Raw genomic sequence first — 24,587 nt, 5'->3', positions numbered from 1 at the left:
GAGACCAGCATGTCCGACAGTAAGCGCATCTCTTAATTTTCTTGATCATCCCTTAGTCTTATTTACTGTGGGCAAGTGGCTCCCATGGGTCGCTTCCTCCACATCATCGGTGGGAAACGTCTGCGGCTGTGGCATCATAGGTGGCATCTCTGAACCTAAATAGCTTCAATTTGGTGCTCTTCCTCCGAGCAATTTTTCTTCTTTCCAGACTTTTTTCTTTTCTTTTTCTTTTCCTTTATTTGGTGTTCTTCCTCTATAATAAAAAAGAATTTAGAAAAAAGGATTGGGAATTAACAATTTGGAAGAGCAGAAATTAACTTTGGTCATGAAAGGACTTCGATACTCACTAGCACAGCTTTTCCTGTTGGCTAAGGAAAAGAATGGCACCTAGGGAAAGAGGACAAGGCAAAGAGAACGCAGAAATCTGCCCGCTGAGAAGCGCTTACTGAGCACTCGTTTCTTCCCGGGTGATGTTTCCGTTCAATACCACGAAGGCTCATAATGTCCTTTGTAAGACGTGAATTGCCTCCCAGCTATACGAGCATTTAGATTGATGTTAAAATTAACTGCATGTATGTGCGCTGCCATGCGTGAAACAGAGAGCTAGTGGGAACCTGCTGCATAGCACAGGGAGCTCAGCTCGGTGCTCTGGGGTGACCTAGATGGGTGGGATGGGGGGGGTGGGTGGGAGGGAGGTCCAAGAGGGAGGGGGTACATGTATACATAGAGCTGATGCTGTTCGTTGTACAGCACAAACTAACCCAACATTGTAAAGCAACTATACCCCAATAAAAAATAAATAAATAGATAAAATTTTTAAAAATTAAATTAAATTAACTGCATGTGAGAAACACGTCATCTATGGGACAGAGGAGGCTGTAGTGCGCTGAGTGCTTAAGACAATTGGTGATAGATCCTGGGAGCCCACTGTGCTCTGACCCATGAGTCTGGGGGTCATTGTCATTTGGTCTGGTGGCCAGTCTCAGATTGTTGGGGGCTCCTTGGAGCTAGTGTATGAACTATCAAGATACCATTTCTTTAGACATTAGTTAACATTTCTTGGGAGAAATAAGTTAAATACAATTTAGATATAATTACGACTGTCCTCCAGAGACTCAAGAAGTCTAGGCTAAACTTAGGGAATAGCTAAGAGAACCAGTGAAGAATTGGAGAAGACCACTAAACCAAAAGAGCTAGATTTTCTTTATTCTTTGCCATGAACTAGCAGTATGATCTCTGGTAAATCGTTTTATTTCTCTGGTGCTGTTTTCTAAATTTTTAAATGAGTTGTATTGGGAAAGCTTTAAAGCAGCTTATGGCTTTGAAATTCTACTTCTGTCAAACTTCATCACTCGTACTGTCCATGTTTATTATTTAGGGCAGGTGGGAATTAGTATCATTAATCACTTATTCATTCATTCATTCATTCAGCAGTTACTGAGTGCCCCACCACCCCATGCCTCAGGCTCTGTTCTAGATACCTGGGATACATCAGTAAATAAAACTGACAAGGATCCCTGCCTCCTTCTCCCCATATCCCCTCTAAGATCACATTCTTGGAGACAGAGAGAGACAAAATAACAATAAAAAATAATAAGAAAACGTATGCTATATTGGTAAGTGCTACATAAAAAAATAATAGAACTTGGCCAAAAGGATCTGTAGTAGTGAAGTGAGAAGATTGAAAATAAATGTGGTAGTGAGGGTAAACCTTACTGAGAAGGTGACATTGAGAAAAGACTTGAGGAAGGTGAAGGACGGAGCCTTGTGGACATCAGCTGTCAGAGTGATCCAGGCAGAGAGAATGGCCAGTGGAAGAGCCCTGAGGCAGGAGCAAGCCTGTGTGTTATGGCAACAGCCAGGATGGCAGTGTAGTCAGAGGGCTCTGGGGGAGAGAGAGAAGACTGGAGATCAAAGGCTGGTGGGTGGGGGACACTTTTGGCTCTGTGGGCCATCGTGGGGATTTGGGCTCTTACTCTGAATGACCTAGGAATCCATGATGAAGTTGTGAGCCAAGGAAGGATGTGATCAATTACTGCTGTACTTTCCGTGAGAGATGATGGTGGCTTGGACCCAGATGGTGGCAGTGGGAGGTTCATAAGATGGGACCAAACTTGGGCTATATTTTATTTTAAAGCTAGCGCCAACAGGCTTTACTGACCGCGTGGATATGGGGGAAAGAGAGACGTGCCTTGAGCCCCTGGAAAGATGGAGTTGCCAACAACCTGGAAGGGAAGGTGACCCGTAGAAGAGGGTTTGAGATCAATACCAGGAGTCAGGCTTTGAAGTAGAGACGCTGAGCATAAAAGAGGCCTATAAATATAAGTAGAATAGTTAAATAAACAGTAGTATAACTATACAATATAATGCCATGCAGTCACCAAAAGAGATAAAGTAGAAGCCTATGCAGGAAATATTTCCACAGTCTTCAGTGTAAAAAAGCAAGGTATATAGTACAATGTATTTAGCACAATCATATTTTTGTTAAAAAAAACAACAAAAATTAAAATCAATAGATAAATAAATACAGAGATGAAGAGAAAGTATATATATATATATATTTAAATCTGCAATAAACAGAATGAGCTATAACTTCTTAACATAATAAGCTCTAAAGAGTGAAACTGGAAAAGGGGAACTTTCATTTCTTACTTCATGTATTTTGCAATGAGAAAACAAAATACTAATAAATCTCTATTTCTACGCTGCAATTTCTAAATTCAGTTACCTAATTGTCCAAAATTTAATTGCTACTGGAGGCAATGTTGTTTCATGACTTCGAATTAGAAAGATCTAGGTTCAAATCACAGATTGGCTTTCTGACTCCTCGGATAAAATGCTTAATCTCACTAAGCCTCCAATTTTTCATCTATAAAAAGGGTTAATAATATCTACCTCACAGGGTTGTTGAGAAAAGCAAATGCTTAATAAGTAAATTAAGATTATATTTTAATCAACTGTATATACCTATGCCTTGGCATATTATAAGCAATCAATAATTAATTATTAATTATAAGCAGTTAATAATGCATCTGATAACCATTTACTGATTGATTGAACTTGCTAGGGCTGTATTATTATGTCCTTCCTTACTTCTTCCCTTTCTCTCTCTCTCTCTCAATTTTTTTCCCCCAAAGTCCATTAAATATGTTCCTTCTACTAGAGGTGAAGTTACACCTTTGCAATACACTAAAGATTTAGAAAAGTAGGAGTCCACACTATGCTAAAGATTGAAGTGACTTGGGGAATATAAATTCTCCTTCCTTTAGTTTTCCACCATGGAGCACATTTTACTCTAATCATTGTGCAGGTGTATGAGATGAGGTATGTAGAAGAATTTCATGATCCTTGCAGGATATTTTTTAATTGTGATAAAACACACACATTAACATAAAACTAACCATTTTAAATGTACAGTTCAGTAGTGTTCAGTATATTCACATTGTTGTGAAACAGATTTCTGGGACTTTTTCATCTTGAAAAACTGAAACTCAATACCCCTTAAAAAACAACAATTCCCATCTTCCCCTTAATCCGAGCCTCTGGTAACCACTTTTCTACTTTATGTTTCTTTGAATTTTATTATTTTAGATACCTCTATAGGGGGAATCATACAGTATTTGTCTTTTTGTCACTGGCTTATTTCAGTTAACATAATGTCCTCAAAGTTCATCTATATGGTAGCATGTGAGAGGATTTCTTTTCCTTTTCAAAGCTGAATAATATCCATTGTATGTATGCACCACATTTTGTTTATCCATTCATCCACTGATGGACACTTGGGTTGCTTCTACCTCTTGGTTACTGTGAATAATTCTGCTGTGAATATGGGTGTGCAAATATTTCTTGAGATCCTACTTTCAATTCTTTCAAATATATAACCAGAAATGGGATTGCTGGATCATATGGTAGTTCTATTTTTAATTTTTTGAGAAATCTCCATACTGTTTTCCATAGTGGCTGCACCATTTAACATTCCCACCAACAGTGTACAAGGATTTCAATTTCTCCGTGTCCTCATTAACTCTTGCTATTTTCTGTTTTTTTTTGTTTTTTGTTTTTTTTAATAGTAACCATCCTAATGGGTGTGAGTTGACATCTCATTATGGTTCTGATTTGCACTTCTCTGATGATTAGTGATGGTGAACATATTTTCACCTGCTTATTGGCCATTTATATATCTTCTTTGGCAAAATGTCTATTCAAGTCCTTTGCCCCTTTTTAAATTGGACTATTTAATTTTTTGTCATTGAGCTGTAGAAGTTCTTTTTATATTCTGAATCTTAACCCCTTATCAAATACATGATTTGCAAATATTTTCTCCCATTTCATACGTTGCCTTTTCACTTCATTGACTGTATCCTTTGATACATAAAAGTTTTAAAGTTTTATGTAGTCTCATTTGTCTATTTTTTTTTTAACATCTCTATTGGAGTATAATTGCTTTACAATGGTGTGTTAAGTTTCTGCTTTATAACAAAGTGAATCAGCTATACATATACATATATCCCCATATCTCCTCCTTCTTTTTGTTTTTACTGCCTTTACATTTGGTGTCATGCAAGAAATCATTGCTAAGTCCAATGTCATGATGCATTTCCCCTATGTTTTCTTCTCGGAGTTTTATAGTTTTGGGCCTTACATTTAGACCTTTGATCTATTTTGAGTTATTTTTTTGTATATGGTGTGTTATGGACGAAATGTTTGTGTCCCTCCAAATTAATATGTTGAAACCCTAACCCCCAGTATGGCTGTATTTGGAGATGAGGCCCCTAAAAAGGTAATTAAGGTTAAATAAAGTTATACAGGGGGGGCCCAATCCAATAGGATTAGTGTCCTTATAAGAAGGGACACCAGAGAGCTCATTTTCTTTCTCTGAAAACACAAAGAAGAGGTTAGTGGGCACAAAGCAAGATAGCACCTACCTACAGGCCAAGTGCAGAGGCCATAGAACTGTTCTTTCTCAAAATTGTTTTGCCTATTTGGGGTCCCTGAGATTCCATATGAATTTTAGGATAAAATTTTCTATTTCTGCAAAAAAAAAAGTCACTGGATTTTAATAGGAATGTGTTGAACCTGTGGATGGCTTTGGGTAGTTTTTGTATAGTTCCAAGTGATCTTCCTTAGTCACAGTTCAGATGATGAATTTACCAATTAAAACTGCTAAGTAAAAAAATTCAGTAGTTTGAAATGTCACAAACTTTAGACAAATTTTGGCAAATTTCTCTACCTTTTAGGAACTATAACCTTTGCTTTATGTTGTTCCTTTCCTTAAAGTTCATATAGAAACTTCTAATTTAATTAATTAATTAATTAAATTAACTATGACAAAGAGTATAACCTATAAAAATATTGAATCACTATGTTGTATACCTGAAACAAACATTGTAAATCAACTATACTTCAATTAAAAATTTTTAAAATTAGCTATGAAAAAGTAATTGTTGAAAATAATTCATTGACAAAATTTACATAAAGCTAAACCAAACTAGTTTCCTAAAGGGTGGAGAAATTTGGCAAAATGCTGCACACATAGGATGTTATTTCAAAATACCCCTTTGTCTTTTTAATTAATGAGTTGTACACGTTATTAAAGAAAACATGATCTTCGGTTATCTCCCCCTTTTTAGACAACTTTCAACAACTTTGGAATAGATTAATGATAATCCAAAACTTTGCTAATCAAAGTGTAGTCTGTGTCCCAGCACCATTACACTACAGTAAGTCCCCTACATACGAACCTTCAAGTTGAGAACTTTCAAAGATGCGAACATGTGTTTGCATGTCCAATCACGTTGTTAGTTCAGGTGTCTGGAGTACATTGTCATGTGCATGTATGTGCTACAAGTGGTTGTGCTTCTGTGTACTTTACAGTACTCTATAGAGTACAGTAGTACAGTGTCTTTATTTCAAGCCCAGAATGTCCAGAAGTAAGCATAAAAACAACGGTGGTGTAGCTGGTACTGCTAAGAAGCACCAAGTGATAACAATGGAAAGAAAAGTGAAAATAATTGAGAGTGGAGCAAGGTGAAAAGATGTTAGACATCACTTGTTCTTATAACATGAATCATTCAGACATCAGCATGATTCTAAAGAACAAAGGCAAGATCATGGAACATGTGAAGTCTGCTGTGCCAATGATGTCGACAATAATACATATCAAAGAAGCGTGGAAAAGTGATGGAGGAGATGGAGAAACTTCTCAGTGTGTGGATTCAGGGTCAGCATCATCGTCAAGTCCCTCTCAGCTTAATGCTGATTCAAGAGAAAGCTAAAAGACTTTATGAAGACGTGAAGAAGAAACACAGTGAAGAATCAGAAGATGCATCTTTTAATACCAGCCGTGGCTGGTTTCATCAGTTCAACGCTAGAGCCAACTTTCACAACTTAAAAGTAAGTGTCGAGGCAGCGAGTGCAGATAAGGTAACTGCCTGGGAATTTCCTGAAACGTTTTGAGAAATTATTGATGAAGGCGCGTATTTACCCGAGGATGTTTTTAATGTGGATGAGACAGGACTGTACTGGAAGAGGATGCCAGACCAAAGTTACATCAGTAAGGAAGAAAAGTTGATGCCAGCCTATAAAGCAGCAAAGGACAGGCTAACTCTGTTCTTTGGTAGCAATTCTTCCAGTGATATGAAGCTGAAGCCTTCTTAGTTTATCATTCAGAGAACCCAGGAGCCTTTAAACACATGGCCAAGGGCTCTCTTCCTCTTCTGTGGAAGAGTAACCCCAAAGACTGGATTACACAGGCCATTTTCCAGGACTGGTTTTTCCACCACTTTATCCCAGAGGTAGAGAAATATTGCTTGGAGAAGAACATCCTATTCAACATTCTTTTGCTGCTAGGCAGTGTTCTGGGCCACCCCCCATTCATGGATGACTTTCATCCCAACGTCAAAGTAGTACATCTGACACGGAATACAATGTCAGTCATCAGGAACAACTTTGTGACAATTTTGGAAGGACTATAACATCTGCAGGGCCATAAAAAACATTGATGTTGCTCGGCGTGAGGTTATGGACCTCACCATGAATGGGGTTTGGAAGAACCTTTGCCCGCAGTTTGTTCACAATTTTCATGGATTTGAGAAGGTAGATCAGGAGTCCAAAGAGGTCGTCAGCAACTTAGTGACCCTCAGCGAGAAGCTGGAGTTAGATCTGCAAGAGGACGACTTCATGGAACTCCTTGCTGTGCAACACGAGGAGCTTTCTAATGAAGACCTGATGGAATCGGAGGCCCAGAGAAAGGATGAAGAGAGACAAGAGGAAGAAGAAGTAACTGAAGAACTGAAGAGATTCACGATGCAGGAAATGGCAAGGGGATTTTCTTTATTTGAGGAGGCACTGTTAGTTTTTGAGGCACAGGACCAGAACGTAGAATGGTACACAAAGGTTGCAGCAGCTGTTCAGAATGCAATCCAGTGCTGTCGTGTCATCTATGACAACAAAAAAGAGAGCTACTACCCAGACATCACTGGATCGTTTATTTCAAGAGGGTAGATAGAATTGAATCCAGCAAGGAACCAGAACCTCTGCCATGGATGTCAGGCATGAGTGAAATTGCAGCTTGTCCTCCATCTCTTATTGCTGAGGATCCTTCAGCTCTGCCATCTCCCACCTCCTCTCCCTCCTCCAGTCGTAACTCTTCTTGCCTGTTCACTCGATGCCAGCCCCTGTGTGCCAGCTGTTGTACTGGACTACTGTACTTCTCAAGGTATTGTATTGTAAGATTAAAAATGTTTTATTTTTTGTGTTTGTTTTTTAAGTATTATTTGTGCGAAAAATATTATAAAACTATTACAGTACAGTACTATACAGCGGATTGTGTTAGTTGGGTACCTAGGCTAACTCTGTTGGACTTATGAACAAATTGGACTTTCGAACGCTCTCTAAGAACAGAACTCGTTCGTATGTAGGGGACGTACTGTATTTGGGAACTTATTGAAAATGCAGAATCTCAGAGACCCACCCAGATCTGCTAAGTCAGGACTTGCATTTTAACAATATCTTTAATGAATCAAATACACGTTAAAGTTTTAAGGAGCACTGACCAATGCATATCTGGTTCAATGGCACTTTGTGTAGTAGGGATCTGATCTAAAGCATCAGCTTGCCCCCAGCTCACCCAGAAAATCTTGAGCAAATGACAGTATTAATAGCAAAATGTTTGAGAATCACTTTCACAGACAATTAGTGTAGACTACTTAGTTTAGGAATGAATAAACTACTAAAATATAATTTTTAAAACTCAGTGATGACAATGTCATGCCTTTTTTCATAGTAGGCAAATAAATTTGTGTATTTAACATAATTAAATAGTTTAATGACAATTTTAATGACAAACATTAATCTACTTAAACGTAGTAAATTTATTGAGACTAAGAAAACAAAGGTCAAGGTAACATTAGAAGTAAGTATAAAATTATAATGGAAGTGGGTGGAAATAACACATGGTCAATTAACAAATAATCTTACCACTTGTTGATTGGCCATATGTATTTTCTTTGGGCCAATGTTATTCTAAAAGTTGTTAAGGCCTTTAATTATAATTTCTTGAAATAATCTACATGGGATTTTTTTCACATTAAAAATATATACTTATGTGTCCTTTTCAACATGGAATCTAGAGGTGAAAATAGACTTTTTCTAAAAGTGTTTTGACTGAAACATATTAACTGTAAATATTCTAAAGGTTGAGTAAGATCTACTCCTGTATAGTCCATAAAGTAAAACTTTGTTTTAGTTTTTACATAAAATTGATTTTAGTCACTTTGAGGTTTTCTGTTTTTCATTTGTCGAAAACTATGGTTAGTGAAATAATGAGTAAAACCTGATTCTTATTTACTTCATTTATAACAATAAGACTTCATGAATATTGAGTGAAGTCACTTAAAGTGACTCATGTGTTGAAATTTATTGAATTACTTTCATAGGAATTTCAAAATCTGTAACATAGGGAAATAACTCAATTTTCAGAATTGGTTTAATACTTGAGTGGAAATCCATTTAAAAAGATTTTTCAAATACAGTGTCATTCAAGTGAGTGATACCAGGTAAAAAAACTGCTTAGCTTGTAAGTTTTTCAAATTTCCTGTTTAGGTGTTTTAGTCATCATAGAGTTTCATGTACATTTTTAAAAGCAAGGGTTTTGCTTAGCAAAAGGGCCTACAAGAATCCTGGTGCTGTATGTAGCCTACCAAGGACTATGTTTCATGCTTATCTGATTGCCTTTTATTTATTGTGAGAGAGAAGTGGGCATGCCCTAAAGAAAGGGAAGCTGACGTGGTCTCCAAATGAATGCATGGGTGTCTCAGTGTTTTGAGTCCCCTTCTCAGCAGACCTGGATTCCTAGTCCTTTGCTACATTGGAAGGAACATTCTGCATAAAAGGGTTAGACTGATCCGACATATCACGGAAATACTGAAGTGGGCAAAGAGAATAAGGAACCTGGAAAAGAAACACTAACTTCAGTTTTTGTCAGAGAAGGATAAAAGATTAAAAACCAACTTATTCTCAAGAATAAGAACCATCTTCACACGTTGCTTATCTCTGAGTTGCAGAAATGCTCTGTGGTGATGCAAACAGTGGTAAAAAAGCATCAGATTAATAAAGATTTAGTTAAACTCTTACATATCTGGTAATGGCTATGAGGTAAAATTGATTTGCATTTCACTCCTTTTTAGTTATAAATCCTAAATATAGGTAAGAGCAAGACTCCAGAGGTCAACTTACCAACAATTATACACTGAGACTATCATGCCTCTACCCAATGAAGTTTCTTTTAGAGTTGACAGATATTTTGGTAGATATGAATGAAAGTGCAATTATATAAAAAGTTCATGTTAAATGGCAACATGACTTTTCTGTAAGTTTCAAATCATTAAGTCACTCCTTAATCTAATCCATATAGGTATTTGACCAAATTTTTAATACTACATATGGAATGCCAGTATATATAAAGGAGAGACTCCAGATCTCTGCCTAAGTGGATTCATCAGACTTGTGCTGCCTTTGTTTCTCCTTCAACACGCTTAGCGCCAGTGCTCTGACAGATCTGGTTCTGCATTCCAGAACCATCCACTTAACTCTCCGCAGATCCGGGGAATGCACAGACTTTTGGAGGCTGGAATTGAAGCTGACTGAGGAACTCTTTATGATAATTAAATTACTTTCCAATTCTTATTGTGCGTTTCAGTAAAAGAAATTCCAGGAATGGTTTCTTTTGATATTTTTTATTTCCCCAGATCAATAGAATTTTCCACGCAAGAACTTCAGCATTGCACACAAATCAGTTTTTTTTGTTTTGGTTGCTTCTTAATTCTCAAGTTTCATGCATGCCTCAGAACTCTCCAAATTTTCTGTTAAGACATAAAATCAAACACTTTTACTTTCTAAAATGGTAAATTTTGTACTGAAATATAAGAATACCACAGAATACCATTTGAAAGTGATTTCAAATTTCTGAAAAAAAGGGATGTAAAATATTGTATGTGTTTCCTTAATTTAGCTCAAGAAATAGACTTAATATTTGGAAGAAAAAGAATTTTATGGATTAAGACTAGACACTAGAAGTTAGTTGATTTGAAATATTTTTCCTTCAGTATTATTGCTAAGGCACTAATTTCTGTGACTGTTTCTCTTCTTACACAATGGAAATTCTAATATTTTCCACAGATTTGCCACATAGGAAAACAAAGAGTATATATAAGATATTGGGGGAGAGGCAATATTTATCTTCGTAAATAGTGTTACTTATCAGAAGAATTGGCTCTAGTGAACCTAAACAGGTAGAGAGAGCAATTATATTCAGTTCTCAATGACTTTTCTGTAAGATAAGTATACACAGTATCAAAAGATTGTTCCAAATCAGGACCAGTGGGTTCAATGACCACCGGTGATATTTGTATTACTGCCTAAGAAAAGCAAGGAGTTGAAAAGACACCTGAAAAATATTTATGCAATCCCAAGTCTTCGTAACAGTACAAGACTGAGGATGGTGGGGAGAGTCTTTAAAAGGTATTGAACAGGAGCTGAGCATGGCACCTAGACTGGGGATGGTATTATAGGCCTGAAAAACTGCCCATGACACATGCCCCAAGCTCATACGTATCACATAAATAATTCTGCCAAGGATGCTAAAACACAAGTATGTGTCTAAACCAGAACCTGATGCTATGTTCAAAGGCCTTCTCTTAAATGGTTGACTTAAGTCCTAAAGAGACTAGAACAGAGCAGGATGAAAAACAGACCTATATTCTTGGGCAGCTAAGAATGTGCATGTTTATGTAAAATGTACTTTTTAAAGAGGTATGAATTTGGAGGTCAGGATTAAGAGATCTAGAGTTTCCATTATCCAAGTAAAGCGAGTCTAGTTCATGACATTTGAGAATCAATGTCAAGGAAGAAAGAGCACAGAGCACACTGGTCAGCTCTGACTTTATCCTCTAGTTTTGGCTTTAAAAAAAGGCCCAAATGCTTATTTTTAACTTGGAATCAAAAGAAAAATGTAGAGAAAGAAAGGAAAACAAGAGAGAAAGGAAGAAAAAAAAGGAATGAAGGAAGGAAAGAAGGAAGGGAGAAAGGAAAATTAAAATACCAGATGAATACTATGTTTATCCTCTGGAAAATATGCATTTCTTTCTCTCAACCCCTTATAATATAAAAGTCTTGACACACCATTTAGTCTGTCCCCTAGTGTTGTCCTGGGAATAATAACTTTCATTCCAATCAATAGCTTATTTGTTAAAAGTAGTTTTAAGAAATATTTAATGAAAACTCTGAGATGTAAACAAAGAAAACTGAAAATTATTAATATATAACCACCTATCCCAGAGGGTAGGACTTACTCTCATTTCTCTTCCCTTCATTTTCAGTCCTCAAAAATTTCTGGAAAATGTTCTTTAGTTCATGCAAAGAATTTTGTATCAACTGTAACCTCATGGCTTCACTAGGGATTCCAAGAACAAAGTTTGAGCTATGATTCCTATTGGTTTGTGTATGCTAAACTAAGATCCAACAACTTTTTTCTTATATATTTTTGCATCCTGTACATACACATTTATATTTTGAAAGGCACATCTGGGTGAAGCCAAGTGGGCTCCAAGCCTCTAACCCAACCTAGTGGGTCAGAGTGTTCAAACAAGGCAGTTGGGCAGTGACTTTTGCCCAACTGACTTTTGGGCAAAAGTCAATTCAGCTGTTGACCTGGGTTGGTTTGGATTCTTGACCTAGAAAACCTTGCCTCTATCATTTAGGCACAAAAGAAAAACTTCAGTAGCTGAAATGTGAGAATGTTTTCTAAATAACCAGTTTTTGACCCAAGAATATTGGAAGAAAGCCCTAGAATTCTAGAAGAAAATATACTTATAAACTAAAATATATTTTCAAAAATGAACAATTATGAATCTCTCTCTCTCTCTCTTTTTTTTTTTTTTTTGTATTTCTAAATCCTCTGGTCTCTGGCAATAATTCTGACTACCGAGTGACAGAATTTTAGCTACCCATAAGGAAGTGTAGTTATCAAGACTTCCAGGAAGATGTCACTGATGTAGGGTCTCACCTGTAACATAGGCTGGGCCCTGGGGGTAACTTCCAGGCAGCTCCTGAATGGGATTTTCAGTATCTCCAGGGATATATAATTTCAAGTTAATATAATTATTACTTGAAACAGGAGCCACAAAGGCTGTAGCTGCTGGTGGTTAGAGCTGTTTTACTGAGCAAAAGTCCTTCAACTAGGATTCAGTTCCTGGGAAATTGGGTCATACAAATTAATTCTGTTACTTTTCCCAAATCCATAAAGTTGATTTTTTCCTGAGAGTTATAATTATATGTAAATTTGATATTGGTTTATTGTACACACATACTTTTTAAAAAATGCTTGTCTCTTGACCATCTCAGATGGGAAACCATAGTTTATGTGGTCTTTAGGGACAACCAGTACTCCTCATACTACAACATTTTTACTATCTACAAATTGTAGTTTGGATAGAGCTTATGGAGCTGAGAGGATCTATCTGTAGCCATGACATTTAATTATCTATTCCAAATGAAACTCTGCTTCTACTGTAAGAAAGTATCTGATTTTTATAATTCTTATGTAAAATATACAGATCTGTAGCTCAAGAATTTATCTCATTAATGAACTAAATATTACTTAGTGCCTAGATAAATGATTCTTTGAATATGATTTGTATTTGACAGTTTCCAGGGTTCACTTGAATGCATCATCTCACTGTATCCTCTCTGTATCACCGCAATGAGAAGCGCAGGCTTCTCATTGCGGTGGCTTCTCTTGTTGCGGAGCACGGGCTCTACGTGAGCGGGCTTCAGTAGTCGTGGCTCGCAGGCTCTAGAGTGCAGGCTCAGTAGCTGTGACGCACGGGCTTAGTTGCTCCACAGCATGTGGGATCTTCCTACACCAGGGCTCGAACCCGTGTCCCCTGCATTGGCAGGCAGATTCTTAACCACTGTGCCACCAGGGAAGCAAAGTAGTTAAGTGGTGTTACCTCCATTTTACAGAGTTGGAGATTGAGGCTTACAGATGTTTGATGATGGACCCTAAATTTCAGTTAATGAAGTTTTTGAGAAGTAAAGCAGCGTAAACCAACCAGGACAGCTAACGAAACCCATTTTGGAGTGATTTTTAAATGCTTCTGTCCTGAAAAAAGTCTTTTCTTCTTTTACTAAATGTTATAAGACTATTAGTACAATTCAGGGGATTAAAAAAAAAAAAAGAAGAGCTCCCCCCCAAACAAACAAACAAACCAGCCCTGAGGAGCAGCTGATAATAGCAAAGACCTTTTTGTCCAAAGGTGCCCACGGCACTCTATAAAATCAGCTGAATGAGCCCAGCTGTGTGGCACATCCCTTTGAAATGGCCCCGTGCTGTTTCTTGTTTTGATTCCCAGGTGTGTACATAACATGCAAGATTTCCAAAATAGGCTGTTCTTATTTGCATCTCAACCCCTGAGGAAGTAAACTGTTTGTGGACCTTATTTCTCCTAAAATCTTTTGTCCTCTCTTAAACAGGAGTCAACAAACCGTATTCTTCAATTTATTGGTTTAGTGCTGGGTTTTCATTCTTATGAAATTTATTATGGTATAGCTAATCCCACCTGTTTGGTTATTTTGCCATCTTTTGAAAGTTTTCTCATACCCACCAAACATCCTTTTCTGCATTAGAAAAATATCCGCATTTGTGGCATTTTCTAATATTGGGAACCAGTGGCATCTAACAGATTTACCAACCGCAAATTCAATGGTTGTTTATTTCCGAGTTCAAGCAGAGTGGCAGCCAGGCTTCGGTCATTAGTGTATAACTCAAAGGCAGTACTGGGAGTCAAGCCTGGAAAGTCTTTGTCCTCTAATCACGTATTTTACATCTCTCCAGGGAGTGGTGAGGAAGAATTGATGTGCCCTTTCAGCTCCCACACTGTGTGTCTCATCTCCCAACTGGGCCTCTGCCTCCAACTTTCTTCTTACTTAGCTCTACTTCTAATTTTTATTTTTGGGGCCACCTTTCTTGGTTTGATTTTCAGCAAGCGGTGTGTGAGCAGCAGAATTTTTTTACTCTGGTCAGGGGAAATCATGTCTGGAATCCTTGTCATTTCTAAGTTCCTAAAGCAATATCTCGCTAGTTAATTTAACAAATGTTAAGTTGCTAAGAGAGTAGATCTTTTTTTTTTTTTTTTAAACATCTTTATTGGAGTATAATTGCTTTACAATGGTGTGTTAGTTTCTGCTTTATAACAAAGTGAATCAGTTATACATATACATATGTTCCCATATCTCTTCCCTCTTGCATCTCCCTCCCTCCCACCCTCCCTACCCCACCCCTGTAGGTGGTCACAAAGCACCGAGCTGATCTCCCTGTGCTATGCGGCTGCTTCCCACTAGCTATCTATTTTACCTTTGGAGAGTAGATCTTAAAAGTCCTCATCACAACAAAAAAATTTTTTTCTAACTATGAATGGTGACAGATATTATTAAACTTTTCATGGTGATCATTTCACAATGTGTACAAGTAGTGAATCATTATGTTGTATACCTGAAACTAATATAATGTTATATGTCAATTATACCTCAATAAAAAATGTACACCATTCGAAAAGACAAGCCTCAGAATGGGAGAAAATATTTGCAAATGAAGCAACTGACAAAGGATTAATCTCCAAAGTTTACAAGCAGCTCATGCAGCTCAATATCAAAAAAACAAACAACCCAATCCAAAAATGGGCAGAAGACGTAAACAGACATTTCTCCAAAGAAGATATACAGATTGCCAACAAACACATGAAAGAATGCTCAACATCATTAATCATTAGAGAAATTCAAATCAAAACTACAATGTGATATCATCTCACACCAGTCAGAATGGCCATCATCAAAAAATCTACAAACAATAAATGCTGGAGAGGGTGTGGAGAAAAGGGAACCCTCATACACTGTTGGTGGGAATGTAAATTGATACAGCCACTATGGAGAACAGTATGGAGGTTTCTTAAAAAACTAAAAATAGAACTACCATACGACCCAGCAATTCCACTACTGGGCATATACCCTGAGAAAACCATAATTCAAAAAGAGTCATGTACCACAATGTTCATTGCAGCTCTGTTTACAATAGTCAGGACATGGAAGCAACCTAAGTGTCCATTGATAGATGAATAGATAAAGAAGATGCGGCACATATATACAATGGAATATTACTCAGCCATAAAAAGAAATGAAATTGAGTTATTTGTAGTGAGGTGGATGGATGTAGAGTCTGTCATACAGAGTGAAGTAAGTCAGAAAGAGAAAAACAAATACTGTATGCTAACACATATATATGGAATCAAAAAAACAAAAAAACATGGTCATGAAGAACCTAGGGGCAAGACAGGAATAAGACGCAGACCTACTAGAGAATGGACTTGAGGACACGGGGAGGGGGAAGGGTAAGCTGGGACGAAGTGAGAGAGTGGCATGGACATATATACACTACCAAATGTAAAATAGATAGCTAGTGGGAAGCAGTCGCATAGCACAGGGAGATCAGCTCCGTGCTTTGTGACCACCTAGAGGGGTGGGATAGGGAGGGTGGGAGGGAGGGAGACGCAAGAGGGAAGAGATATGGGGATATATGTATATGTATAGCTGATTCACTTTGTTATAAAGCAGAAACTAACTCACCATTGTAAAGCAATTATACTCCAATAAAAATGTTAAAAAAAATGTACATCATAAAGAAAACTGCTTCTCTAGTTAACATTTTCTAAGGTTTTTCTGTATAAGTAGCTATATAGAAATGCATTCAAGTGAAGTGAAAACATTTGCCTGTACAGATGAAAAATTAATTACTTTCAATCTTTTTCTATAAAAATCTGAAGAATATACTTTTCTATATTGGTAGTTTTCATACAGAAATTAATTCAAAATAGACAATAAATTCATTTTATTTAAATGATTACTGTAAGCAAATGATTATAATGTTTTTTAGAATTATCCTGTATGTACAGATAGACACACTTATTTATAGATAAAGAACTTTAGTTAAACTTTGCAGTACTGTTGATACGCTATATTGGCATTTGTGTATTAAGTTGTTTAATATTTGACATGAAAATTCCAAACTCTGCCATTCAATGCTAAGTTAAACATTATTCTTTTAAAGTTTACATATCTCAACTATGGTATTTATTTTATATGCTTTAGAGATAAGGTGATGTTTTGTATGCTTTTTAAAATTTATTTTTTAATTTACACAGACTACAATTCACTTTTTTTGCTAGGTAGTTCCAAGAGCTTTGACAAATGAAAAGACAAAAGCATCACCATAATCAGGATACAGAACAAGACCCTCGCTCCAAAATTTCCCTGTGGTGTTCCATGCAGGCAAAACTTCCTCCCACCATTCATGTTGGCACCCACTGTTCTATAGTTTTCTGTCCCTATAGTTTTCTTTTCCGAAATGTCATGTAAATGTGATCATACAGTGTGCCACATTTTAAATGCAGCTTTTTTCACTTTAGCACAGTAGCTCTCAACTGAGAACAATTTTGTCTCCCACAGAGGATATTTGGCATATTTGAAGCCATATTTGGTAGTAAAAACTGGGAGGAGTTGGGGAGGGCTACATGCTCTAGTGGGGAGAGGCCAGGGACGTTGTGAAACGTCCTAGAACACAGGGACCGCACCCACTGCAAAGACGTCTCTGGTCCACAATGTCAGTGGTGCCAAGGCTGGGCAACACTAACTTAGCGTAATGTGTTTAAGATTCATTCATATTGTTGCATGTATTAATAATTAGTCCATTCTTTTTTATTGCTGAGCAATATTCCACTGTGTGAATGTACTATAGTCTTTATCCATTTACCTGCTAAAGGACAGTTTGGTTGCTCCCAGTTATGAGCAATTATGGAAGTTTTTTTTTTTTTTTTTTTTTTAAATTTTATAGCTATTTTTATTTTTATTTATTTATTTATTTTTGGCTGTGCTGGGTCTTCGGTTCGTGCGAGGGCTTTCTCTAGTTGCGGCGAGCGGGGGCCACTCTTCATCGCGGTGCGCGGGCCTCTCACTATCGCGGCCTCTCTTGTTGCAGAGCACAGGCTCCAGACGCGCAGGCTCAGTAGTTGTGGCTCACGGGCCCAGCTGCTCCGTGGCATGTGGGATCTTCCCAGACCAGGGCTCGAACCCGTGTCCCCTGCATTAGCAGGCAGATTCTCAACCACTGCACCACCAGGGAAGCCCCTTACGGAAGTTTTTGAGTGAACATAAGTACTAGGGATAGGATTGCTTGGTCATATGGTAAGCGTATGTTTAACTTTATAAGAAATTCCACACTGTTTTCCGGAGTGACTACACCAGTTTAGTTTGCATTCTCCCCAGCAACATGCGAACATCCAGGGGTTCTGCATCTTTGGCACTGTTTGGTATTTTTATTGTTTGTTGGAATTTAGTCATTTTAGTAGGTGTTTAGTGGTATCTCATTGTGGCTTTCGGTTTGTCTGTTTTGGTTAATTTTTAGAATTTTATAATCTAATGCACATATTCTGAGATGACAGAAGTAGTATTATGTAAATGAGGTATTGAATAATTAGCACAAGGTTATCAATGCCTGTGGACCACTCTGTTCTTCCTCACTGTAGAGCTGGGGGTCCTTTTACAGCTTCTGTTGTAAGAGAGACCAGTTTTGCAACACTCGGATGTGCTGATCTACCAGGTCTTCTCAGGACATGCCTGGCCCAGGACTTGAGCCAAGGAGGAGGAGAAGGGAGAAGCCATCCCCTTTTTACGTATAACTAAGGGATTATCTTCCTGAGTGGACACCTTCCTCAGAGTTCACTGGGAAGGGGCAAAGTGAATTCCACAGAGGCAGCACCTGAGCGCAACACAGCAAGACTGCTTTCTTGGATGCAAGTGTTTGTAAAACATTTCCCTCTACTGGCTGGCTGCTGAAAGTACTCCTAAGAAATCATAGGAAACAATTCGCTACCTGCTCTCAAAATCTGCTCTTATGCCCACCTCTAACAACTGATTATTAAATGCTTTCTTGCATGTTTTCCTTCTTTTACAGTATCCCTTTGATCAAATATTAAATTGATCCCCCTATTTCCCTCAATTAGGTGTGACAAGAGTATTGATGCAAAGAGGATGCTATGATTTCATTTACAACGAACTTGAAATTTGCCCTCAGCAATAAGCAGCTGTAGCCCTGAATCACCCCATCAGGCTCCTGGCTTCCAGGTGGAAGGAACAGAGAGGGTGGCCCCAGTCCTGCAGTGGCCACGCATTCTTAACCTGGGGTACGAATCATAAGAGCCCAGGGCTCATGGTGTCCAATGGGAACATAAGAATTGCAGGAAATACCACTATGTGTAAAAACAGTGAATCTGCAGACTGGCCAGCCATCTCAAGTGGTCTCTTGCTAACAGGGGCTTTCCTCACTTTTATGAAGTGAAGGCAGAGGAGTCCAGTTTGGGATCCACACATTCTGGCATTTTACTCCCAACAGTTTAACTGGAAACCTAGGTGCCTGTGGCCTTCGGCACCCGCAGTGTCACAACGTGATATTAGTTCAGCACATCCAGTAGTTCATCCACACAGCACTAGTGAACCTGGGGTGACCAAAACACCAACCCAACCCGAATTCCTAGAGAATCGGAAATGAGCACACACTGTCCTCACTGACATTCTTTAAGAGCCCACTGTTATCCTAATGCTGAACTTCCCTGGGACCAAAAGACATTTAATTTACATTCCAATTTCGGTAACTTATTTTCAAACTTAGGTCATTGCAAACAAGGCTTTAAGGGAATCAAGAAGCCCTCAGTTGAAAATGATGTAGTTGGTACTCTGGTTTTCCATTTGTACCATCCATTCTCAATACTATTGATAGTTTTACATTTTCTCAGGGTGGGAGGCTACTTTTTTTTTATTCACAAAAAGCTCAGAGTAAACAATGTTGGATGGTCTTCGCTCATGGAATTGAGGTGTAAGGGTTAATTTGGCAACTCGCCCTCACAGAACTAGCTGTGGTGCCCTCAACCTCACAGCTGGTTCTGAATGAATCCCACTCTCCACACGCACGTCTGCATGCCCCGTGCTGATTAACAGCGCGAACTGCAATCATGCACCAGACCAAGACCCTGCCTCTTCCCAGCTGGGGCCTTGGGCACGTTGCTCCTGGGAGTTTCCTCTCCTCAGCTCTCAAGCAGAGATGATGATCCACTTTTACAACGTGGTCATGAGTCTCGAACAAGGACTAAACATGTCAAGTGCTTGGCATGAAGTAAGCACTCAAAATCATGTTATTTGCTCTGTAGATATCATCAGTTCTTGCAAATGCGTTATTTTACAGACAACTCAAATTGTGTACAAAGGGGAATAAGCTTGTATCAAGTCAAATTACATGGGTAAAATCTGCGCGCTCCATACTCTGTTTTTGCCTCACTGCTCCTGACGCTGCAAGGACCGTGTCTTTTGGCTACTTGTTGACTCTAATTTGTAAGCCAGGTCTAGAAAAAAATGTAGGAATTTTCTTAAATGATAAATGTATTGTACTTGGTGCTGTTTGATTAGCATGGAATAATTGTGGGGTGATTTTCCTTTACAGATATCTTCAGATCAACCCTTCTTGATCGGCAGATCCATGAAACTTGCAGAGCAGAGAAATTTGTTCTAAGGTGAGAAATCTATTCACTTTATGCTCATCTGATTTCATGGTTTTTGAAATTATTCTTTTTTATTTCTATTTTTCAATGGCATTTCTTTCAAAGTCCCAGTGGTGCTGAGTGGAAACACATCCAGTGACCCTTCCTTGCCCAGGCTACTTCTTGCCAGGCTACCTCTTAAAAATGCATACCTAATCACCTCCCCCCACCCCTACCCACCCAGCTTAAAATCATTAACTGCTGTCCCTTTGCTCCTGGGGTAAAATCGGAGATCCTGAACTTGGCCTCCAGTGCCCTGACCTCCTTTGTCCCAGCCACCCTGCCTGACCCTCTGTCATCAAACCACACTAGATGTCCGGGTAGTTCTTTGTGTCCCTTTCCATTGAACGGCCTGCGCATTCAGTGACCCCAGAGACAGAATGTGGTTCTCTTTCCTCCTCCCCCCTTGCCTTACGCTAAACTCCGTCAACCTTCAGCTTGTATGTCATTTGTCCAGAGATGTTTTTCTGGCTCTCCTCTGTGTAGTCAAATTTCCGTATTATACACACTTTGCCACTTTGTATTTCTTCCTAGCATTTATCATAGCTGTAACAAAATAGGTACGTGGTTAGATATTCACCCAACACTGTGTATGTAAGCTTTATGAGGGCAATTTTATTGATTGAAAGAGTCAACATCCACCCAAACCAAACATTAGTTTAGTGAACGCAAACTAAACTTTCAATCAATATTTGTCAAATGCATGATTGAACGGCATATTCAGTACCACACTGTCAATGTCTAGTATATAGCAGATGCTCAACAAATGTTTGTTCAATGAATGAATGAAAATTTTGTCTGTTCGGAAGGAAAGGGGAGCTACCGCAGTGTGGAGAGAGCTGCAGGGGATTACAGTGAAAGGATCTTCTGCGTGAGAACCAGAGATCCTATCTGCGTGACCAGCAGTTCACAGGGCTTTCTGGGCAGAGACTTCTGCTCACCTGGGAGTGTACAGGTCACTGCACTTGTGTCAGGGCATATGGTCTACCGCTGTGTATCTTCAGGAAGTCACGCGTCTCCATTTCCTACTTAAGGAAGGACACAGGGCTATTCCTGCCTCCCCACCCAATGTCACAGGTTTATGTGAGTCTGGTGAAAAATGTGAGAGTACTTTGTAAACTCCAAACAGCTCTAGATGTTTGAGTACTGAACTGTGAAAGCCTTTATAACATGTTAGGAGGAAAATCGTTAACAGTCAATCAGTTCAGAAGGGTGTAAAGCCCCTCCTCCCAATTCCTCCGTCCAGAGTTACCCACTCTTGCCAGTTTCTGTGTGTCCCTGTCCTTGTCAATATGGTCAATAGACTGATTTATCTGTATATACATACAGATAAACGTATACATATATACATATACTTATAAACACACACCCAAATACCTATGTAAACCTAAAAGTACGAACTGGATCTCACCCCGTTCAGCGGTGTTGCGCTCCCCTTGCTGCATTGTGGGCGTTTCAGCGACAGTGCGTGTGGGGGTTCCCAGCCACTGCGTAGTAGTCCCCCTGCGTGCACCTGCTATGATGTGTCGTTTCCATACTGGTGGATGTCTGGCTTGTTTCCATTTCCACCACTGTAAACAGGGCTTCAGCAAACATCCTTGTCCAATTTGATTTCTTACCTTCTCTGCTTAAAATGACTGAATAGTTTCCTCTTTTTACACTCTGCACTTAGATCTCATGCCACGTGACAGAAGCCTGGTGCTTATTTATGGTATAGCTGTAGAACCAAAGTTGTCTTTATCATGTTACCTCCAGCTTTGGGGCAGCTTCAGAATTATCTCTGGTGTAGCCTACCTGCTCTGGCAAAGTCGGGCTGTTTACTGCTTGTGAATTTCCACATCTGTCTTTTTGCCTTTACCGCTTAAATGGTGGTGCCTTTACCAGACCCTGCTGAAACATGTTTCCTGAATTCTCTCTTTATGATTTTCCATATGTTTTTTCTTCCCTCAAGAAACAGCCCCAAATCCACTTCCTCTCAAAAGTCTGCATAGGCTAATTCCATGACAGTTTTCTGATGCCTTAGAATGTTCTTGTTATTTTTTAAAACAAGCATTTATTGAGCGTCCATCTCACTACACTGGAAATGCATGTGGATATGAATACCTTGTAAGATTTCTTCAGCTATTCCTTGTCTATAAACTGCCACATCTAAGTTAACGATGGGTAACAAGGGTGCCATAGTCTGCCCTTCAGAGCTTTGCTGTCAAATTCTATCACCATCTAAAATTTTCCCTTTGCTACAGCTAGGTGCATGGGGCTGTCTGTGAGATGGCATGATATGGCCAAGGTGGGATGAAGTGAAGAAGAAAGAGGAGTTTCTTAGCATCAGATCAGTACTAAAAGATTATGTGTTCACTGCAATGTGCAGGAATTTTGCCTCGTGAGTTTCTGAAAAGCTTGTGGTCAGGGCAGTGAGGTGTCTGATCAACAGTGACGTACACGGGTCCAGCTATTCGGGGTAGTAACTATGGAGGCCTTTGTAGGCTGTGTAAGAGGTGACTGGGCCGGAGCCATAACTGGGCTATAACAACTGCTCTTTGTGAACGCTGTTTTGATCTGTTCAATGTTCCTCTACAGACAGAGCCACCTAAATTCTAGAATTCAAAAATGTACTGGGAACAAATTTTTTTTGGCCATGCAGCAAGTCTTTCCAGATCAGAGGAGGTGTCTTTTCTTCTTCTGAAGAAAGGTCATGTCTGCTACGGATCTCCAAAACAAAAAACCACAATGAGAACAAAATCAGAATAGCTTATAAGTCACTATACAAAAGAGTCTTACTTCAACATAATTCTGCTTCTGTGGAGCAAATAGACAGCATGTATAGGAGAAATGCCAAAAGAGTATTCTATTAACAACAGCAAAGCATCAACCTAGCAGACAGCGGTCTCCCTAACTGCAGCAGGCTGGTAGTTACAGGGTCACGAACAGTTTCACCCTACAGACAGCAGATTACAGGCACAAACCAAAGAACAGTCAGAACAACAACAGCATAGTAATAAAATAATGAAAGCAGCAGCTACGATTTCATTCTTAAAATACGGAGGTAGTGCTTGTTTTAAATATTTCACCATATTCTAATTTTCACAACAGCCTTGTGTGGGCAACTACTGTCATACGGATGAAGTGAGCCTTGGAGCATTTACGCAGTTCGCTCACGTCACACTGTGAGCGAGTGGCAGGACAGGAGTCCATCCATTTCTCTCTAACACGTAGATTCTAGCCCTCGTTTTCTACTGACCCTCCATCCAGTCTCTTCGGATGTAAGAGTGGGAAGGATCCGTCATAGGGCTTTTTGCTCACATTGACACAGCTGGACAACAGCAGCTGAAACATCTGAAGGAATTCTTAACAAAGTTTTTGAATCTTACTAAAGGGTTTCAACATAATTTAAAAATTTTCTTAATGAGGAAGATGGCTCACCAGCCTTGGGCTTAATTTCTCTCTCTCAAGCTCCCTGTATCACGGGCGGAGTCACCAAGGCTCTCACCTGGCAGCTCCCACAGGGTCTGGCACGGGGAGGGAGTAGTGGGGGGGGGGTTGGAAGCCCCTGTTTGTCAGGAGGCTGGACACACCTTTGATGAAGGATCATTACCTACCCAGGATATCCTTAGCATTCCCTGATGGGTCACTTACATTTTATCACTTCCTATTGGTCATTAGAGCAGACAGCTTTCAAAGACAGGGCCTGGTGCAGGTGGACAATATAATCCGGGCAGGAAATAGCTGCATCACACCGTGCTCTTGTCTAAAGGTATAAGGAGGCCGTCACACTTAGCTCTTCTAAACTTATGCCCCAGCTTCACAGTGTTCAACTTGAAAACTAAGGGATGATAAAATGGGTGGAAAATGATTCTTCATAATTCAAGGAAATAAAAGGAAGCAGTTGTCTGGATGATACAGAAGATGGAAGTCCACAAACCCTTCATACCTGACTTTGGCATGCGTTAATAATTTCTTCTGTCCAGCAGGCATACCCCTCCTAGTTATGTTTTATTTGACTGAGGTTAAAATGTATTTTCCGTTCATGGATATATCAAACCTGAACATCATAGAAGGGTGATCCAATGTACAGCAAGCACACGAGCCTTTCTCTACTGAATTGTGTTTTCTGAGGTCGTTTGTGCTGCGTGGTCACTGAGTTCTCAAGAGGGAGGTTTATAAACATTTCAGAGGCCGTCTCCGTACACAAACCAGCTTCATCACGGCAGTTCTGTTGATTCACCAGTTCATGGGACAGGACCCTGTTTATAAACGGCATTCCAAGTGGTATTCTTTTGGGATTTTAGATAGAGTACCATAGAAATATCTACGTCATAAGTTTAAAATGAGGATTAAATGCTGACTGTACATAAAATAATATGAGCTATTAGTAGTAGCAGTAGGAAAAGCTAG

The 24,587-nt window shown here is 39.0% G+C and overlaps 1 protein-coding gene across 1 annotated transcript in view; it reads left to right on the top strand.

The window, feature by feature from the left end:
- The window catches only part of LOC118895881 (putative tripartite motif-containing protein 75), a 293,235-nt gene that overhangs the window by 107,973 nt on the left and 160,675 nt on the right, over positions 1–24,587 (top strand). The window contains exon 4 of the mRNA XM_036853447.1: positions 20,099–20,168. The gene's annotated coding sequence lies outside the window, so the exon portion shown is untranslated. The remainder of the gene's footprint in view (positions 1–20,098; positions 20,169–24,587) is intronic.

The sequence above is a fragment of the Balaenoptera musculus genome, chromosome 5 (genome assembly GCF_009873245.2).
Source record: "Balaenoptera musculus isolate JJ_BM4_2016_0621 chromosome 5, mBalMus1.pri.v3, whole genome shotgun sequence".
Taxonomy (NCBI): Eukaryota; Metazoa; Chordata; class Mammalia; order Artiodactyla; family Balaenopteridae; genus Balaenoptera; species Balaenoptera musculus.
Note: the sequence above shows the minus strand (reverse complement) of the source record. Positions and strands in the feature narration are given on the sequence as shown.